Source organism: Miniopterus schreibersii (assembly GCF_964146895.1).
Source record: "Miniopterus schreibersii genome assembly, chromosome: 8".
In the NCBI taxonomy this organism is placed as follows: Eukaryota; Metazoa; Chordata; class Mammalia; order Chiroptera; family Miniopteridae; genus Miniopterus; species Miniopterus schreibersii.
Window position 1 is genome coordinate 21,808,912 of NC_138109.1, and position 20,637 is coordinate 21,829,548.

At 53.0% G+C, this 20,637-nt stretch overlaps 1 long non-coding RNA gene across 1 annotated transcript in view; it reads left to right on the plus strand.

Moving 5' to 3' along the window:
* Positions 1 to 20,637, plus strand: part of LOC308560391 — a 44,564-nt gene that overhangs the window by 9,314 nt on the left and 14,613 nt on the right. Inside the window, exons 2-3 of the long non-coding RNA XR_013999328.1 lie at positions 15,206 to 15,377; positions 17,925 to 18,140. This is a non-coding gene — a long non-coding RNA (uncharacterized lncRNA). The remainder of the gene's footprint in view (positions 1 to 15,205; positions 15,378 to 17,924; positions 18,141 to 20,637) is intronic.

The following is a 20,637-nucleotide window of genomic DNA, read 5'->3' on the forward strand; positions in this document are numbered from 1 at the left end:
GGGGAGGGCTCTTGTCCCAAACCTCCTGAGCTGCAGGCAGCCACCCCACTGGGTGCCTGGAGATGCTAACTCAGCAGTGAAAGATGTAAATTTTTACGTTGGTTTGCATGTGGTTTACACATATTTATTTATGCGTGTCTTTGATTAATGTCAAAGCGTCTTGGTGATTTTTCTGCCAGGCTACAGGGCCCTGCAGAGGGCATGGCTAGGGTGGGCCGGCTGCAAGTTCTGAGTGTGCCTGTGTGGGGACTTTTGGGTGGGGTGCAAGTGACTGTGGGTTGAGGGTTGAGTAGTGGGCAGACTGGAGCCCGGGATTTTGGAGCAGGTGATCTGGAGCTGGTGTGAGTCGGGGGTGCCCATGAGCAGCATATGGCATGGTCCAGCTAAGGGACCGTGAGCTCCAGGTGCTGAGTGAGTGACTGGTGGGCCTATAGGTGACCATGATCTTGGAGAAGCCAGGGTGCCAGTCAAGCTTTCTAGGTAGGAACTCAGACTGATCTAAGCAGAACAGGATCTGGGGTCCAGGGTGGGTCAGGTGGTGGTGGTGAGGGATTCCAAACAAGCTAAAGCTCAGAGGCAGGAAGGGGCCTCCTCCTGGGCCCCTCCCCCTGGTGCGGCCCGGGGCAGGAATCCCCTGCTTGGGTGCTCTGGGAAAGAGAGTGCTCTCTGCAATTAAGGCCTTGGGGAAATCTGCCAATCAGCAAGAATATTCTTTGTGTGTTGGCTGTGCCCAGCCCTGTGCCTGGCACCATGAGACCAGTCCCAGCCTGCAAACTTTGGCAGGGATGCTGGTGAGATAAGGAGGGAAGGGCAGGCTCTGACCTTGATTGAAGGCTGCATGCCTGGCACAACGCTACACTTTCATCCATTATCTCCTTTGATCCTCGTGAAGATCAAAAGCAGTGGCTGTCTTATCTTCTCATTACAGAGAAGGAAGCAGAGACTCAGAGAGCTGCAGTAACTTGCCCAAGGTCACACAGCGAGTGGAAGAGTCTAGATTTCAATGCAGCTCATTCAATAACCCAAACACTTAGCCAGTTTATTCTGCCTTGGCCAGGGGTAAAATAAGGATAAGACCTACCTTGTTTTATTGTTGTGAGGGTTAAATGAGCTCAAGTGTGTATGGATCTTAGCACAGTGGCTGGCACACAGTAAGTGCTTAATAAAAGATTTCTTTTCCCTTAAGTGTTAGAGCTGGTCCAGTGGACTCTGATGGTACCGTGGTTCTTGCCAAAGCTGGTTGAGAGGAGCAGGTGGTTGGTAGGTTGACTGAGCCCTTGTCATGCTTGGATACTGATGGCTATCAGTGAATGGGAGGGACCACCTGCCAGGCCAGAGCCCCATTGGCTCAAGTCCTAGACCTGGGTTGCCTAGTTAGGATTGTCCGGGTATGTGTGTGTGTGTGTGTACATACTTGGTAAGGGTCCTTGACTGGGGAAGGAGAGATGACTTTGGGGGTGGGGGGTTCTCAGTCCTATGGGCTCTGTTCAGAGAGCCTAGGGCTGAGGCTCCTGGCAGGGAAAAAAGAAGGTTCCATACCTGTTGTCTGATGAGACTGCTTTAGATGCAACAGGGGCCATACTTACCCTGCCTGACTCCTGCTGACCTTTCCTTAATAACATCAGTGCACAGGCCTCAGCCACGGTGGTCTTCTTGGTGTCTGACCACCTAGCCATGCTCATGACCTGGACTTGTCCCCCTCTGCTGCAGGAAAAGGGATGGAGAAGAGGAAATAGAAAGGTTGTTAAAAATTCAGGGGCCAAGGAAGGAGTTCAGCTCTTCAGTCAGTCTGGTGAATAAAGGAACCCAGTGAAGGGTGTGTTCTGGGTGAGACGAAGAAAGATCTTGTACTGATGGGCTATGCTAACCTGGAAACTGTGACTTCATCTGGCTTCCCACCCATCCTTCCATCCACCCATCCATTCATCCATCCATACACCCACCCATCCATACAGCCATCCACCCATCCTTCCATCCATACACCCATCCATCCATCCATCCATCCATCCATCCATCCATCCATCCATCCATCCATCCATCCATCCATCCATCCATCCATCCACCCATCCATCCATCCATCCCATCCACCCACTCATCTATCCAACCATCCATCCATCCATCCATCCACCCACCCATCCATCTACCATCCATCCACCCACCCACCCACCCACCCACCCACCCATCCATCCACCCACCCACCCATCCATCCACCCACCCACCCACCCACCCACCCATCCATCCACCCACCCACCCACCCATCCATTCATCCAACCATCCATCTGCTCTCTGAATGCCTAACACAACCACCAGTTCAGTTATACTTATTGAGTGTGTGTGTTGGAGAGCTGGTCAGTGTTTATACATTTGTATCTCAGTTCTGTTTGTGTGTTTCCTCTCCCCACCTGCTCCTTAGAGAGGCTCCCTGAGAAGTGGAGACCCCTCCCTACAGAGCCAAGGCTCTGTTTTTGCTGTGGGGTTGTCAGCAGCTGCCAGGCTTGGGTATCCTGGGGGGGCAGGGTTGTGGGGATCCTGCCTGCTGTTCCCACCTCCACTGGGCGAGGCCTGTGATCCTCACTATGACCCAGCCTGGAGGATGCTGAGCTGCTCCAGGGCAGGGCCTCGCTGCGTGGCAGCCGGCCTGTGTGCTGCAGGGGCTGCTGGCCCCTTGCCAGCACCAAGCTTTCAGAGCGGTGAAGTCGAGCTGCGGCAGAGCCTCTCCACACTGCTCTGGGAAACAAACAGGCTGGGAACCAGGGTCAAGGGGGCTGCTGTGTTGGCAAGAGCAGGAGCCTTGTGGGGTTCAGAGGGGTGGGTGGGCAAGCTTTGAGCCTGTGGTCACTCTTCCTGCCCTCCTCCCTGCCCAGGGCACACCTGTGGGGTGGCTCTGAGCTGCCCTGGTTGAAGGTGAAACTCAGAGGAGGGGCCATAGACAAAGACCCAGATCAAGACACACAGAGAGAGATGCGGAGAGGCAGAGGGATATAGGTGGAGGGAGAGAGAGAAAATGAGGAGAGAGTAGGAAGATTCAAAGGTCTGAGGAGAGAAAGGGCAGGGAAGGAGGTACAGGGCAAGGGAAGAAAGTGGTGCGCCCAGGGGAACAGCTCTTCCACAGGCAGGAAGTCTGGAGCTTAATAACAGCCCCCTCCGATGTGGATGGCACCCCACAGTGAACAAAACTTTTCCACTTGCTTAAGCTCATTCAAGCCTCACAATAGCTGGGCTGAGGCTGAGGCTGAGGGGGGGGGGGGTTGGAGTCCTCCACCAGCATGGGGGTGGGATGTGCCCTCGGTGGGGAGCAGTGTGCAGGAGGGGGAGCTGCAAAGCCGGACTGGAACCTGAGGACTGGCTGTGAGATGAGTCCCACATTGTGGGGGGTGGTTTAGAGACAGAGCCCCCCCCTTCCCAGGCTAGGCCTGAGTTCCTCCAGGGACTGCAACTTCCCCAGCTGGGCTCAGAGGCTACCCACAGAACATGGCTGGCCTGTGCCTGATGCTCCTGCCAGGCCACCATTGCTGCTCTTCCTGGGAGGAAGAAGTTGTCCAAGTGAGGAGGCCTCTCTTGTCCTTTTTCTCCTGTCCCCTGGCTTCCTGAGTGTGGGCGGTTGACAGCTCACAGCTTAATCCATCTCCAGGAATTGCCTTTGGTGGGAGGAAGGTGGATACCTTGCCCAAAGTCGTGCCTGCCCCATGGGGCAGCCTGCATCCAGTGGCTGGTCAGTTGGAAGGGAGTGTGCAAAGGCCAGGCCCCCTTGCTTCAACCTGGGACTCTTCTGAAGGGCTGTCCCAGCTCCAGAGCTCGTTGTGAGACTGAGACAGGCGGAGGCCTTTGGTGTGATGGTCTTGCCCACCAGTTCCTCCCTTTCCCCAATGCCACTTCCCTCTCTTGCTGTTGTTCCTGCAAGTACTCACCAGTTAACCCCTTCATGCAAACCTCATGGTCTCAGGGCATTCTCAGGGAATATGACCTATGACACTGACTCCAACCATGGGGCCCCCCAGCCTTGTTTTCTTCCTGACCTTCATCCCCACCTCTAACTCTAAGCCTTTTCTTTCTGCATCTGGCCACTGCCTCCTCCCTGACCTTCCTGTTCTCACTTCTGCCCTCTGGAGCTGTCAGTCCAATACAGCAGGCCCTCAAAATGTAACTGGTCCAAACTGCGATGAGCTGCAAGTATAAAACATGCACTGGATTTCGAAGACTTGGTGTGAAAAAAAGAATGTAAAATATCTCTAATTTTTTATATAGACATATTGAGATGATAATGTTTTGGGTGAAATAAATATATAATTAAGATGAATTTCATCTGTTTCTTTACCTTTTTTGATGTGGCCATTAGAAAACTTTAAATTGTGTATGTGGCTTATATTATATTTCCATTGAGCAGTGCTGCTCAAGGGTCCATTATCCACCCAGCAGCCAGAGGGAGCCTAAAACACCTTGTTGGACCATGTCTCCCCTCTTTTCAGAATCCTTTAAATGTTCGCATCTCACACGTTCTTACCATGGCTTTTAAGGCCCTGCATGATCAGCCACTCTCTTGTTTACTTGCTGATCTTGCCTCCTGCCATCCTCTCCCTTGCTCCCTTATTCCAGCCATGCTGACCACCCTGTAACTCCTTAAACTTGCTGAGGTCATTCCTACCTCAGGGCCTTTGCACTTGCTGTTTTCTCTGCCAGGAGTTATTTTCCTACGTCTTCATATGCTCACTCCCTCATTTTTCTTTTTTTAAGAATAGTGTACCGATTTTTAGAGAGAGGGAAGGAGAGGGAGAGAGAAACATCGATGTGAGAGCAGTGAGAGCGAAACATTGATCGGGCTGCCTCCCGCACACCTCCCACTAAGGGACCGAGCCCGCAACACAACCCGGCATGTGCTGCCTGGCAATCGAACCAGCAACCCCTCTGCACGGTGCACGGGATGATGCCCAACCAACTGCATCATTCCCTAGTAGTATCTGATTTTGCAAATGAAGAATCAGAGGTTCAGAGAGGTAAAGTAATTTGTCTGAAGCCCCACAGTAAGTGGTCCTGGGCCAGGGTTCAGACCCAGATCTGTTTGACAACAAAGCTTGGGGTGTTCCTCTGTCATCTGTGGCCTCCCAGATCCCCAGGTCTCATGCATCCCAGGCCAGATTTTCTGTACTGGCTGCAGCTTCTGCAGGACCTAGGCAGAGGCTGAGGAGAGAAATGACAGTGAAATGGAGGGAGCACCAGGGTCTGGCCTTGCATGTTGGATGTGCACAAAGCAAATGGGAGAAGGGAGAGGGGCTCCCACACCCCTGCCCCACCTCCCAGGCAGGCAGGCCCCCCCAGCCTGGCTTTCTCTCTCCCTGGGGGCTGGAGCTGCCTCCCCGGCTCTGCCTGCCCGCCAGATCAGGGGCAGAGCTGGCTTCATGTATTATTAATAGCACTGCCAGCCTTCCTGTTTTCACGCTGATAACCTGCTGGGGAGGGCAGGTGGGAGGGAGGGAGCAAGGTGGCAAACCCTGGAGCTTCGAGGGCCCCTCCCCCCTCAGCAGAGCAGCTCTGCGGGGGCTGGCCCAGCCCCAACTCTCTGAAGTTGGTTTCTGGAGCTTCCCTCATCAGAGCCCACAGGCAGGGACCAGGGCTCTCAGAAGGGAATTCATGTGGGAGGCTGGAACGTGTGGCTTGAAGAAGGACCTCTCCCTCCCTTCTCCATCTAGGGTACCAAGGGCTGAAATCACCCTGGCCTCCCCAGAGGCAGATGTGCCATATCCTGAAGGCCACGGGGCTCAGGGCTGTGGATTCAGGTGTGTGTGTGTGTGTGTGTGTGTGTGTGTGTGTGTGTGATTGACTCCCAAGATTCCCTGGGGCAGGGATCTCTGAGGTCTAGCCACACATGGACCTCAGGCCACATCTGTGCTGGTCTCTCCCTGCCCCCTACCCCATGCCTAATCTGTTTCCTTTCTAGAGCCCAATTTGAGGGCCCAGGGTGGGGTACAGACAGAGCTAGCCCTGCCAGGGATTGTGGTGGTTTGGGGTGGACACAGGCCATCCCCTTTGAGCCAGTCTACAGGCTGGAGGACACGCGTGTGCCTAAAGTGTCACTTGTGTACCTCTTTCCATGTACATTTCTTGTTCAGTGATGTCACTGAGATAGTTTGAAATTGACCTTGGTGGGAGTATTGATTTCAGAGAAATTGACAAAAGCCGCAAATCAGGGTCCCCCCACCACAGAGCCCCTTGTTAGACTTTTACTAGCACAGCCCCGAGACCACTCTGAAAGGCTCTGCTCTAACCTTGAACGTGCCTGTACTCACTCTGCCTTTAGCCGCTGCCCACGCTGTCCCCCGGAATTCTTTCTCTTTCCCTCTGCCTGTCAGTTTTCATTGGCAATGATAATGATGGCTCTCATTTATTGTATGCTTTTTATGTTCTGGGTCTGTCTGAAGAGCTTTGCAAATTCGATTCATTTCATCTTGATAGCCATCCAATGAGTAGGCTATTATTTCCATTTTAGAGATGAAGCACAGAGAGGTTGAGGAACATCTGAGGTCGCACAGCTGGTAAACGGCAGAGCTGAGACCCATACCTGGCGCCGTGGACCTCTGCTGCCAGCTCCTGTATTGCCTCTGCATGGCTGCCAGGCCTGCTTTCTGGCGGTCCTGGCATCCAGGCCTCCCTGGCTGACTTCCTCTGCCATTTCCCAGGGGCTGTGCATCGGACGCCTGAAACTGCTCTTCCCAAGTCTGAGTTTCTCCTACCCCGAGACTGGGAGCTCCTTGAGCTCAGTGCTGGGGTCTGACTCATCTGGTGCCCTCAGAGCCTGGGCCAGGACCAAGCACTGAGGACACTTGCTGAATGAGCCGCTCACAGAGGTAATCACAGGAAGCCTCCAGCACAGTGCCTGGCACATCGCCCCAGTGCTCGTAGGTACACTACTCCTTAAGGGGCAGTGTGGTTATCAGAGACTAGCTCCATCACCCATCAAGCCTATCAGTGCCTTCCTTATGCTAGGAGCTGTGGGTTACGGTGGCAAGCAAAACAGACAAAAGTCTTTGCCCCTTTGGAGCTTATGTTCTAGTAGGGGAGACGTACAATAACCAAATAAAGAAATAAAATATAAAGAAAGCATTTAGTGATTTGCGCTAAGAAGGAAAAAATAAAGCAGGGAAGGGGGATAGGAAGTATCCAGGGGTATGCTGAAATTTTGCTGGGTAAGGACCCTCTCAGGTGTTTCTTAGAAGGTGACATTTAAGGAAGTGAGGGAGTAAGCTGTGCTGCTTAAGGGGGGGGGGGGAGACCCTTCTAGGCAGTGCAAAGGTCCTGAGGCAGGAATTTGCTGGGAATGTTGGAGCAACAACAAGGAGGCCAGTGTGCTTGGAGTGGGGTGAATGGAGGGGAAAATAGGTCAAAGAGTTATTGGAGTCAAGGGAAGCAGGTGGAGGGAAAGAAAGGACCAGTGGGGGAGGAGGCATGGAGAGGGTGATGATGGAGGGACAGCTGTGAGGGGAGGGACCAGAAGAAGGCTCTACTTTCTGTAGCTAAAAACACTCTTGCAGCTCTTGACTGGGTCCTTGGCCCCTTGTGCACCCAGGTGCAATGTAGAATTGCCTCGGGTTCTCCTCTACACTCCTACCAGCTGCTCCCCTGTCCTGACCATGAGAAGGTCTTGACCTCAAGGGCACTGCTGGTCTGGGTTTCTGTTGCCCTCTCTGCCTGCCACCCTGCACCTCAGGGACCACTTACTCCATGGTCAGGTTCATTAAGTGCCAACTACGGACGGGCCACCCCTGAAGTTCCTGTTTCCAGCTGAGGTCCAGCCTCTAGGCACAGCCTGCCCAAGGACACAGCTGTCTTCCCAAAGATAGTGAGAGATCCAGGGTCCAGAGAGGCCAGCGGTACAGGGAGAAGAAGGGAGGAGCCTGGCCGAAGGGGTGGTAGTGGGGTTGTGGGTCCAGTGAGCACAGGGGATCTGCAGGGGTCTCCCACCTAGCAGGGGCCTAGGGTGGCTGAGCGGAGGTAGTGCCCCTGCAGGTGATGTGCACTGGATTTATTTGTCCAATGCTGCACCCCACCCCAGGGCCCTAAGTGCTCAGCGTCGTAAATAAAACCCACCTAATAAATCTCCCCTGTAAATTTCCTGCGTAGAATTTCATTACTCGTCTCGTTTCCAGTCACTAGGTTTTAGTCCAATTTGGAGTTGTCCGGATGACTGTGTAAATCATGCCGGCACACTGGGGAGCATGAACTCCAGGGAGAAATCACGCCTGAGCCTGTCGGGGTGACAGCTGGAGCCTGGAGATCTGGACCCTGAGTGGTCGCCTGTGGAGTGTCAACTGCTTACACGGAGCTCCTACTGTTCCCCTTGCCCTGGAAAAGGGAACAGAGCTAACGTTAACTGAGCACCTCACCTGGGCCAGGGTTTTACACACATCTAGAATCTTCACACAAGTCTCACAGAGTAGGAACTACTGTCTCCATCTTACAGAATGGGACTGAGGCTCAGAGAGGGAAAGTTACTTGCCCAAGGCTACACAGCTTAGCTGGTTTGTAACTGGATAGTTTGGCTTTGAGCCCAGCTTATCTGACTCCAAATGCACTACATCCACTGCCTCCCAGCTTCACCATGGAGAACCTAGCACAATGCCACCTCTTCTGTGAAGCATTCCTTGGTTACTAGCTGGAGTCAATCCCTCTGTCTTCCGTTCCCCCTCTATGAACTTTGAATTACGTTGGAGCTTTTATCACACCCAGCGGCCTTCCATGACTCTGTCTGCTGGGCCTTCTCAGACATGGCTTCCTGGGCCTTTCATTCATAGCCCTTTGCATGCCTGTAATTATGCATCCAGTTCTGTGATCATTGGGTATTATCTTTCCTTTAAGTGTAAGCTCTGTGAGAGCAGCGGCCATATCTCCTTGGCTTACCAGTGCATTTCCAGCATCTGGTACAGTATTCAGCACATAATAGGTGACTGATTGATTTTTTATTGAATGGGTGAATGAAATAATAAATGAATGAAGTAGTCACCCCAGAGGGGAGCATTGGAGGAGACGTCACTGTGTCAACACCCCCACTGTGCAGGTTGGTTGACTCCCAAAGGCCAGTGGAGGTCTGAGCAGGCTGGGAGGGTTCTGGAACTTCGTGTTCAGGCCCTGAGTCAGTTCTGATCTCAGCGTCTACCCCAACTTCAACTTGTAGCCCCAGACCCAACTCCAACTCCAACCCCAGCCTTGATCTCTTATGCTGATTTCAGCCCCAACCTTAAACCCTTTCCAGCTCTAACCTCAGCTCAATTCCAACCCATCATAGGCTGTCTCAGTCTTAACCCCAACTCTACTTCAGTCTCAAAATCAGCTTCAGCGTCAGCCCCAACTTGAACACAGATGCAACTCCAACCTTAGCCTCAGTACCAGACCTCAACCAAACTTTAGCACCAACCCCAGCCTCGGCCCCAGCCTAAATCTAACCCCAGCACGAATTCCAACCACAATCTCATTCCTAATTTCAGGCCAGTTCCAGCTCCAACCTCAACCTCAATAGCACCAGCCTGTCCCTTGGAAAACACTGGCCCCTCCTCATGAGAGGGGCAGGGAGCAGCCATGGTCATGGATGTTGGCTGTCCTGTAAACCTGCCATCCCTTCCCCCACCGGCCTTAGAGAGGCAGGAGGCCTGTTGGCTCCTTGTGGGGACCCAGTAATAATTTCTCATACCCATATCGTGGTTACGGTTCACAGACCACAGCCACATCCACAGCCCACCAGACCCTCTAACAGCTTGGGAAGACACGTGCGTTTCTTTCAGCTGTATAGGAGGAAATGTAGGTTACTTAATGCTTTAGCTGGTTTGTGGCAAAGGGGGTGCTATAACCCAGCTCTTCTGACTGAGTTCCAGGCTGTCCCTAGTTCTGCCTGATCTGCGAGGGAGCTTCGAGGGCTCTTGATTCTGTGGTGTGTGTGCACGTGCGTGTGTGTAACAGCAGGGGCCCCCTCCTCCCACCCCAGCACCCTGGGGTGATCTCCACTGAGGGATGTGACAGAAGCAATCTCAATGTTTCCCACCGTGAGTTCAGAAGAACCAGTAAGGTGAGAGAAGGTGAGAGACGCTGAGGATGCCAAAGAGTGTGGGTGGGGTCGAGGAGCTAGGGATTAGGTTCTTGGCAGGGAACAGAATTCATCTGGAGTGGTTTACCTGCAGGGACTGCAGTGGATCTGTTACTTACAAGACATGGGTGGAGTTTAGGAAGGAACAGGAGAGCCCGGCGATACTCAGGAGCCCGTCCCACTTCTAGGGCCGGTGGTGCACGGGGAGGAGAGGGTGTCATTGCAGCCAGCGAGGGCTGGGGCTGGGGAGGACGGGATGCCCGTGAAAGATGAGTCATGGAGAAACACGGCCGCGGCTGAAAACGCTGCCCAGGAGAGAGGGAGTGGGGGGAATCCCTGACCGCCCCCCCCCCCCAGCCTCCGCCAGCGCCTCCCCAGCTGAACCCAGGCCGGCAAATGTGGTCCGTGGGGTCAGCCCGGGCGGGGCGCAGAGCAGGGCTGAGAAGGGCAGGGCTGAGTGGGGAGCAGGGGATCAAGCAGAGCATGAAAAGCAGGAGGGGAAGAGAGGCCGAGGGGCGGGTGGCCAAGGAGAGGCAGCAGAGGACGGGCGCGAGGTGGAGCGTGTGTGAGGCAGCGGGAAAGGGCTCGGCCTGTTTGTCTGGGCAGGTCTGCTGGACCCGAATCCGGCTCCGCTGCGTCTCCTCAAATAAACTTCTGGGAAGTGAAGGCCCGGAGCTGGCAGGGTGCAGAGAAGTCAGCAAATATGTGCGCAGCGAATTCCAAGCCTTCTGTTCCCAGCTCCTGGGAGGAGCAGCAGAGCCTTGGAGTCCTCCCTCTCCCTCCCGGTCCCCTGTCCCAGTGCTGGGAGTGGCCTCGGCCACGGGTTTATGCAAACCAGGGGAGCGTCCCTCCCCGGCGGCCCGGCGTCCAGGGGGACACGGAGTAACTGAGCACGAAGCCGACCTCGAGGTGGACACGTGCTCGGCTGGATGGCGCCCTCCCGCCTCCTCCGGGAGGCGCCTGGGCGGGACCGGTGCTCCATTTCATAGGTGAGGAAAGTGAGACTGATGGGGGAGGCTTTCCCAAGGCTGGGTTCTCAGCCAGCACCAGAGCTTTGATTGGGCCCAGACTGGGCTTGAACTCTGGCTCACAGGGAGTCCCAGCCCGGGCCCTGGCTGAGCCTCACAGTGCCCGGGCCAGGCGGCCACAGGGGCCTCGCCTGTGCGTGAGTACCTCCGTACCTGCTCTGTCGTGGTCAGACTCCTAGCATACCCTTGAGGCTTGGGATTTTCCCTGAAGAAACTTTCACTAGAGGAAGATTTAGGAAACTGCTTCTTCATGAAACAGTCTGTGCTGGGCACCATGCGAAACCCTTTGCGTGGATTATCTCATTTAATCCCCTCAATTTATAAGTTCGGTGCTGTCACCACCCTCACTTTCTAGATGAAGGAACTGGGGTCTGAGAGGTTAAATAGCGTTTACAATATCCCACAGCCAGTACGTGGCAGAGCCAGAATTCAAACCCAGGTGTCGGATTCTGTAGGTTTTCAGGATCATGCTATACTCCCCAGCAGAGAGCAGAGGTGTGGTTTTCCCTCTTCTTTTAAAAACACTCCACAGGCCCAGCTGGCGTGGCTCAGCGGATAAGCATCGACCTATGATCCAAGAGATCACGGTTCGATTCCTGGTCAGGGCACATGCCCGGGTTGCGGGCTCGATCCCCAGTAGGGGGCGTGCAGGAGGCAGCTGATCAATGACTCTCTCATCACTGATGCTTCTATCTCTCTCTCTCCCTCTCCCTTCCTTTCTCTGAAATCAATAAAGACATATATAAAAAAACCAAAACACTCCACAGATCTCTAACTAGGAAGGGCCACAGGTCGGCTGGGTGGGCCCAGCTCCCCGGTCTTCTCCCCTGGCCCGGGAGTCCCAGCTGTGGCCTGTGGCAGGGGAGACTAGAGAGAGTGGCTTTCCTCAACCCCAGGGGAAGGAGAGGGACCCAGAGGACTGCTGGGTCATGGACAGAACATTCCCAGTCTAGCATAGGACAAAATATCTGTAGTCATCACACACCTGGGCACAGTCCACCAGGTACAGGCATGTGTATTACTCAGGGTTCTCCTGAGAAACAAAACAATGGGATATATATAGATACATAGAAACAGGTTTATTGTGAGAGGTTGGCTCGTGTGATTATGGGGGATGAGAAGTCCCATGATCTACTGTCTGCAAGCTGGAGGCCCAGGAGCGCCTGTGGTGTAAGTCAGTCCCAGTCCAAGTCTGGAGGCCTGAGAACCAGGGGATCCTGTGGTCTGAGTCCCAGTGAGAGTCGGAGGGCCCAAGGCCCAGAAATAGTGGTGTCTGAGGGCAGGAGAGGACGGATGTCTGAGCTCAAGCAGGTTTTTGTTCTGTTCAGGCCCTCAGTGGATTGGGTGAGGCCATCCCGCATTGGTGAGGATGATCCTCTTTACTCTGCCTGCCAATTCAAATGCTAATCTCTCTGGAAATGCCCTCGGAGACATACCTAGAATAATGTTTTACCAGCTATCTAGGCATCCCTAAGCCCAGTCAAGTTGACACCTAAAATTAGCGATCACAGCATGCTGCACACTGTGAGAGACATATGTCTGCCTGCCCGGAGAAGGTGCTGGACATGTGTAAGGAGCCTCTCCCTCCCCTCCCAGTGCCATGCATGGTGCCAGACATGTGAATGATCGACTGAAGCCCCAGCTCGGAACTGTGGGGAGAAGACATAGGCAAAGGACACTTTCTAGGAATTTTAGACTAGGGCTGAGCTCTCCTGCAGCACCCATTCCCCCAGGCAGCCCCTTCCCGTCTCCCTGTACATCAATAACTCCCTTCTTGTGTCCCTCCCTGTCGGGGTTCCCAGGGAGGAGAGGAGTGGACCCAGAATCCTCCCCTTTGCATCTGTAGCTGGGCCCAGAGATCCGGCATCTTTGTGATTCTGGGCAAGTCCCTTGCCCTCTCTGGCCTGTTTCCTCCTGTGCAAAGGAAAGCAGGGGCCTCAGTGACCCATCGGATCCCTTCACACTGATTTTCCCACGGGCCCTCCAGCTCTGAGCCAATACAGCATCTTCTGATCCTGTTCCTGTCCTCCCACCTCCAACCTCTGGGCTGAGACTCTGGCCATGGTGCTGAAGGTATCCACGGCCCCTATAGGGGCTTGGAGCCCTGGAGGTGAGCAACGTACTCATCTCAGGATTTGCGTTGGCAGAGAAAAACTACTCTGATTGAACATGTACCTTGTACCAAGTTTTCTGCTGTTCCCTTTACATGTATTGCCACAGTGACTGATCACAGAGGAAGAGATTATTATGGGGAAACTGAGTTTCAGGAGCTGTGGGTCCCCCACCTTCCAGGAAGCAGAAAGCTGCTCTTCTGACTTTGGGTTTCAAGTAGCCCTGGTTCCCAGAGACGGTCCTGGGACAATTAAGGGCAGCTGAGAAAACAGTGACATGCAGAAATGGTTGATAAAACTGTGAAGAAACGTCTGTTGGCATTGGTTCTGAGCCTGCGGCCAGAGATGAATGATTGAAACACCAGGCTTGTTAAAGCGAGAGCACGTTTGATTTCTCTCCCTTGCACTGCATGCGATTTCGCTGGAGGGAAGTTAGCAATCAGCTAATTGACATTGAATTAACCATGAAACTCAGCCTGTGCCTTCTCTCTGAAGCGCTCTCCAGCAAGACTTTATCAAGGCTTTGAATTATTGATTATTACTTATAGCTCTGATGGGGTGATTTCCTTTTTATTTGTTTTCACGTTGGGTGTCCTTCATAAGTGTCCCTGAGAGTGGGAGGCACCCAGACGGCAGAGTTTCTTACCACAGGAGCAGTGAGGGGAGGAGGCTGAGTCCATAGAAAACAGGTCTGAACAGTCCATCCTGCCCCAGAGAAAGAAACCTATATTTGTTAAGCCATGGAGCTTTTGCTGCTGTTACTGTAGCAAAGCCTAGCCTAACCTGACTAATAGGGGTCCTGAGGGTTGAGGTCCTTCTTGATACCTCTAATGCCAAGTTTAAAGTCTGAATGAGCTGTGTTCCCTACCCCTGCCATTTAAACTCTATCTGTAAGGACTCTTATTAGATGTCTATTTCAATGCCTTCAGATACCTGAATTCTTCCACAGCATCTAACCCAATGGCTTTCTGGACTCAGCTTGCATATTTTTTCAACAGGAAATTTTGTCTGTCCTGAGGCAGTCTTTAAGAAAGTGCTCAGCTCTGACTTTCACCCTTGGAAGTGTCTATGTAACTATCCACTGGTCTGGGCTCTGCCCCATGGAATCCCACAGAGCAGTTTTATTCTTCTTGCCCCATAACAGCCCTTCCAGAATCTGAAATTAGATATCTAAGGCTTATTCTCTTCTAGACCAAACATCTTTTCAACTCTTCTTATATGGCTAGATTTCAAGTCCCTTCTTCAGCTTGGTCTTCTCTTTTATTGGAGATTCAATATGTTTGAGAATATCTGAAAATACAACATCTAGAACTGGGCACAGCACTCCAGGCGTGGCTCTAGAATGGTAGAGCTGAACAGAAACATCACCTTCTTCAGGTTGGATATTAGACCTTTAATGATGTAGCCCAACTGGGATGAATAGCTTCATTCTATGGCAGACACGTTTGCTTCTCATTGAATTCATGTGCCCCTCATATTTCCCAGCTTCCTTGTGGCTGTCTGGGGCCATGTGATTAATCTGGCCAGTGGTCTGAGAGCTGCAGCTATATGTGATACTCTGGAATGAAACATTTAAGAGCCAGTGAGTGACATTCCAGCCCTTTTTGCTTTACATGGTGACCTGGAAGCTATGTGTTGCAGACAGTGTTGCTATAAGAAATAAGCAACCTGGATCTCTGAGTCACCACTGGAAAGGAAGCTGTCCCTGAAGAGCTGCAGGACCCACAGTGGACTTTGTAGGAGCGGAAAGAAACTTTCATGTGTTAAGTCACTGACATTTTTGCTGGAGTGGTTGCTGTTACTGCAGCACAGCCTAGCCAAACCTGACTTACAGGCCTGCCCTGCTGCTCACTCATGTAAGACTTTAAGTCTCTCTCGTCACTCATGTAATACCTCAGGTGAAACCGTCCCTCTTCAACCAGACCCTGCAGTGATTCGGAACAATCCACTTTGAGCTCCTCAGGTTAGTGAGCATATTTTGTTTTTTGTGTCTCTCCCAGGGCTGGTTGGCCACACAGAGGGCATTAATCTTTGCAGAAGGAAGAGAGCAAGGAAAGGAACTCTGGGCCCGTCAAGATGGATGCAGAAAATATCTTCTGGAACGAGACAACGTCTCAAGTCTCTACTTCCCTCACTGGTCAGCTCTGTGCTCTTGACTAGGACTCATCCTCTGTGAGTTTCTATCAAATAGAGGCAGTAGTGCCAGTCTTTCAGAATTTGGGAATGTAATAATATATTTTATGAAAAGTGCCTGCCACTCAGTGTTTGTTGTAAATAGCGCCAGGTGTTGCCATCACCATCCTCGTCGTTGTCATCATCAGTGGGACCAGGGGGGTTGTAGCCCCATCCATCCAGGTAGGAAGCAGAGAGGAGGGTCATTCAGGAGGGTCTCAGCCCAAGGTGGTGGCAGGTGGAGAGTTCGCAGATGCAGGATGAAGGAGACCCTCGTGGGTTGAGGGCCCGGCATTCTGGCCCAGCTTGTGGCAGCGTCCCTCCAAGGATGCTCTCGCCTCCAGACCGCCCTCCCCTTCTTCACTGGGCTTTCACGCAACGGATATGTTTGGCCGGAGGTGCAGCTTGTTACATCTCTCTGGTTGCTTCCTCGAGTACAATTGTGCTTGGTTCCAGCAGAAACCTGGGCCAGGTGACAGGATAGTGAAGAGCCATGTCTCTCTGTGGCAGGTGTCCGGTGTGTAGGGGAAGGTGGGTGGCTTCTGGACAGATGCCACAGTAGAGATGGATTGCACATGTGGGCAGATGTCATCTACAGATGATGCTGGTGTGCCACACACACAGCTCACCCTAGACAAACGCCATGCAAATGCACATCGCTGGGGATGCCTGTGCCCTGTGGAAGAAGAGAGGGAGCTTATATTTTTTTGAGTTATATATACTTTAATCCTCACAATTCCATAAGACAAGGATTATTATTCCCATTTGAGAGAGAAGGAAACTGAGGTTTAGAAAGTGTGTGAGTTGGGGACTGAGTCCCGGTTTGCTTGACTTCAAAGCCTGTCCTTTTTTTAGTCACCACCCGCCTCCCCAGACTTGTCCTCTGCTCAGTCTTTCACTGCCCTTCACCTTGACAAATGTATAACTTCCTTTGCTCCCTAAAATAGTTCAGAATCACTGTGGTATGTTCTGATCCTCAGTTTCCTCTCCTAAAAATGGGGACATGATGGCACCTCCCTCGTAGGGTTGTTCTGAGGATTAACTGAGTTAACGTACATAGACCATTTAGCACAGGGTTAGCATTATTTAAGTATTAATCATTAATATGATAATAGCTAATATGATAATACTATGGAGTACTATGCTGACTATATCCCAGGTATGGTGCTAAGTGCTTTCTTCACTTCATTGAACCCTCAAAATGACAGGTGTTAGTACCTCTCTTTCTGTTGGGGAGATTGAGGCTTAAGAGAAGTTAAGTGAATGTCCAGGTTCACACACTGGGGAAGTGACAGTGCAGGACTCTGAGACCTGGTCACCCGAGGTTGCGCTGTACGAGGTCAGAGCCAAGGGATAAAATACCATAGGGATGACTTGCATGTACCGAGTGGTTGTTACATGCCTGGCACAGTGCTGGTGTGTATATAATCTCAATCTGCAAAACTGTCCTCCACGAGGCAAGTTCTGTAATGAGCTGGATTTTTTACACATGAGATTGAGAGTAAGTCTAAGCGGGCAACTCACTCAAGATCTCACAGCCAGGAAACTGCAGTGCGGAGACCTGAGCCCAGGTTCTCAAAGGCCCTTGAACTTAGCCATGTATTCACCTTAGCACCTGGGAAGGTATAGGTATTGTATATCCTACGACTCTCATGTGATGCTTGGATTAAAAACTGTTTCCAAAATACATGCTGAGAAGGAGAGGACTCAGGACGTTTTAAGAGGAAGGGAAACGTAAGGATATATTAGGCAAAGGCCAACGCGAAAGAGGTAGGCGTTGAATCGCTGGCCTTCCAATGGCTCCAGGTGGTTTGAGCAGGTCACAACCAGTTGAATTCAGCCGCATCCAGTCTTGGCCAGCTCCACACATCTGAGCTGGCCCCGACAGGCCTGGCTCGACTGGAGCCGGCTTGAATCAGTTAGATCTAGTGGCAGCCATCCGGGATCAGCCTGAACTGGATTGACCTAGTTTAAGGCCGCTCGTCTCTTCAGGTTGACTTCCTGCTCGGCCTTAGAGTTTTCACTCCCTGTGGACTTTCTTCTCTTGGACTCCCTGGTTGAGTCACTAGTGAGAGGAAGTGTAAGTAAATTATTCACCAGCTCTTGGACCCTTAGGCGTGTGCAGCTAGAAGACCTCAGCTGCTGGGCTGTGGCTTGGCCAACTCTGCCCAAGCACCCCCTCTTCCATTCCTCTTCCTACGCTGTCCCTGTGGAGTCCCCTTCACACGAGCTCTCCCTACCCATTCCTGTCCCAGACGCAGACTTTTCCTTCAATTTCTTTTTGAAGGTACAAGCCCAGGGGATCCGAATGTCCCTGAGTGTTGGGGCTTGTCTGGGATGGCAGGGCTCATGTGTGGATGGTGTCGCCATAATGGGTGACTGGAGCGTGTTACTTGCTTCATTCCCAGACCCAGAAACAGATGTGACTTGCACCACTACGCTGGCAATTCAATTAAACATTGATGTGCATGGGGGCTGGGGGAGGAAGGTGGGCAGGAAGGGCAGGTGCTGGCTAATGGGATGCCACATCGCATTACCATCCTGCAGGAGCTGTGCCCCATCAGGAAACGAGTACCCAACAGGCCTGGGGAATGGGACCTCCATGCAGCTGGACCCCTGCCCTGGGCTTGCTGCTCTATTCCCAGCTGGACTGGGTGGTGATGGAGCCTCGGGACTGATCAGACTCAGGAAGAGTTGGAAATCCAGCACCAGCTGTCTCCTGGAGCTGACAATCCCCCAGGACAGGCCACCTCCCCCTTCCCTGTGAGTACCACACCTCAGGCTGTGAGTATGTGGTTGGAGAACAGGGATGGCCACCTGGTTGGGAATTTGTATCTTTAGAACTAGGAGAAACTTGTCTAACACACTTACCCACGGTCACGCGGAGATTTACAGCAGGCCAGCTGCTCTCCTCCCACTGAGCTGTGGGATCCATTCTGTGCATAGAGAGGGAACAGGTTAGAGAGAAGGAGAGTCTCCTGCCTCCAGCCCAGGGCTTTTCTACTGTGTTTTGTACCACCCCCCCTGCATCGAGGGCAAACTCTGCTCCTGAGAACCAGTCCTCCAGTTTTCCCCACCACAGTTCTGCCCGGCCACCTCCACTTGTCATGAAGCAGACCATGCCAGGGCTCTTGGGACCCTGAGGACACTTCCTATCCCTTCTGTGGGTTCCAGTTCTCCAGGTCATCTGAGGAGGGGTGGGGGCCACAGAGAAGCAGGTGGTGGGTTTATGAATGTTAATCCAGGGGGCATCTGAATGAACTATGTCAGGTCTGCTCTGTCCTAAGGTCAAAGACTGACCTTAGGTTCTAGGGGAGCAACTGAGCTCAGAAATAACTGTGCCTGTTGACTGCTGACCATGCCTAGAGACCAAGTGTGCCCAGGAACCAGCTGTCCAGGGAATGACTGTGCCCTGGGACACACTGTGCCTGGGACTTACTGAAACCCTTTGAGGACTCCCTGTGTCTGGACTGGGGCTCATCTATGCCCAGGGACTGACTTTGTTACCATGACCACCCAAGGGCTGACTGGACCCAGGGGCTACCCATCCCTAGGGACTGATTATGCCAGAGAACATCTATGCCCAGTGGCTGACTGTATGTAGCCTGACTGTGTTCAGAGACTGTTTCGGGGAGCAGCTGTGTCCAGAGACTGACGTTGCCAGTGACCAACTGTGTCCAAGGACATCTGTACCTGGCAAACCGGTTGAGCTCAGGGAGTGGCCCTGCCCAGAGCTGGACTAGACCAGGATGAACTGTATCTGGAGCTCTAAGACCCACTGTGCCCAGGTACCAGCTGTGCCCGAGGACTACGGGGAGAGGCAGAAACCCTTCTTAATGGAAGTAGAGCCATGTGCCTGGCATAGCACTGCCCAGCTGCATGGCACCGCGCCTGGTGTGAGGGCCTCTGGCAGCAGCTCTTCTGGGACAGTGGGAAGGGATCCCCTGCTCTCCATGCAGGCAACCTCAGGCTCCCCATGAGGCCTGGTGCTTGGAGAAGGAGGGAACACGGAGCTGTTGGCACCTGTTATGTCAGCACCTCCTCGGCCCTTCCTTCTCATTACCACTTCTTCCCCAGGACAACCCCAGGAGCCGAGGTTCGCAGAGCTAAAATTCTTTCCTGGTCTTTCTGACCCCCGAGCTCTTAGCCACGCTGCTGTTCTGCCCATACGGCCGCAGGCTTCCCGTAATCACATGGCCTCCCTGAGAGGAGGGGGACGCTGGGGCCTCTCCCCATCTTACAGAAGAGGAGACCAAGGCAGGAACAGCCCCAGACATCTCCTCTGCGGTTGGCAAGTTCAACCTGCTCGTGCCAGTGGCCCCGACTTTCCGGGCAGTAGAAGGGCACTTGGCAGGCCCGGGAGGAAGGGCTTCCTGCGGGCTGCATTCCTGGTTGCTGTCTTGGAGGCGGGCAGGCCGGGGTGCGGAGGCCGCCTGCCTTGTCACAAGCCCCCTTTCATGATGCTCAACAAGGCTGCTTCAGAGCCCGGGCTCGGCTGTGCAAACACGCGCATCTGGGCTGCGGGCCGGAGCGGGGCAGCGGAACTCCCCCACGGCCGGCCAGCTGCTCCTGACCTTCCGGACAAAGGGAGCTTTGGCCCTGGGGGGGCTCCCAGGGAACTTGGGGCTGCGGAGGGTACAGCCCTTCCCCAGCCCTCCACGGGGAGCAGTCCTCTCTGGGCTGCCTGTCACTGTCATGGGGGGAACTCTGACGCTGAGCGCATTTCCTGCCGAGGGCATGCCCTTCTCCCTCCAGGGCCACACCCAGCCAGGACAGGGGAAGACGGGACAAAGGGACTTGGGTCGCAGGCTCAGACTCCTCTGAGCAGCCATCCCAGTCTAACCTCCCTCCTCAGGGAGCTTATAGCTTCATGGAGGACAAAGTCACAAACCAAATAATCAAAAACCAAATGTGAGTGACAGCAAACTCTTATGTAGTGTTTTTCAGATTCTAGATACCGTTTTTGGTGCTTTACATATTTTAACTCATTTCATCCTTATAACAGCCCTGTGAGGGAGATACTGCTATTATTTCCATTTTACAGATTAGGCAATTGAGGCACTGAGAGGTTAAGTAACTTGCCCAAGGCCACACAGCTAGGAAGTGGCAGAGCCAGAATTTGAACTCTGGGAGTGTGCCTTCTTCTTTTTGTAAATGCTCACGTGAGGATATGCTTCCTGATTTCAGAGCGAGAGGAAGGGAGGGAGAGAGAGGGAAACGCTGACGTGAGAGAGAAACATTGACTGGTTGCCTCTTGCAC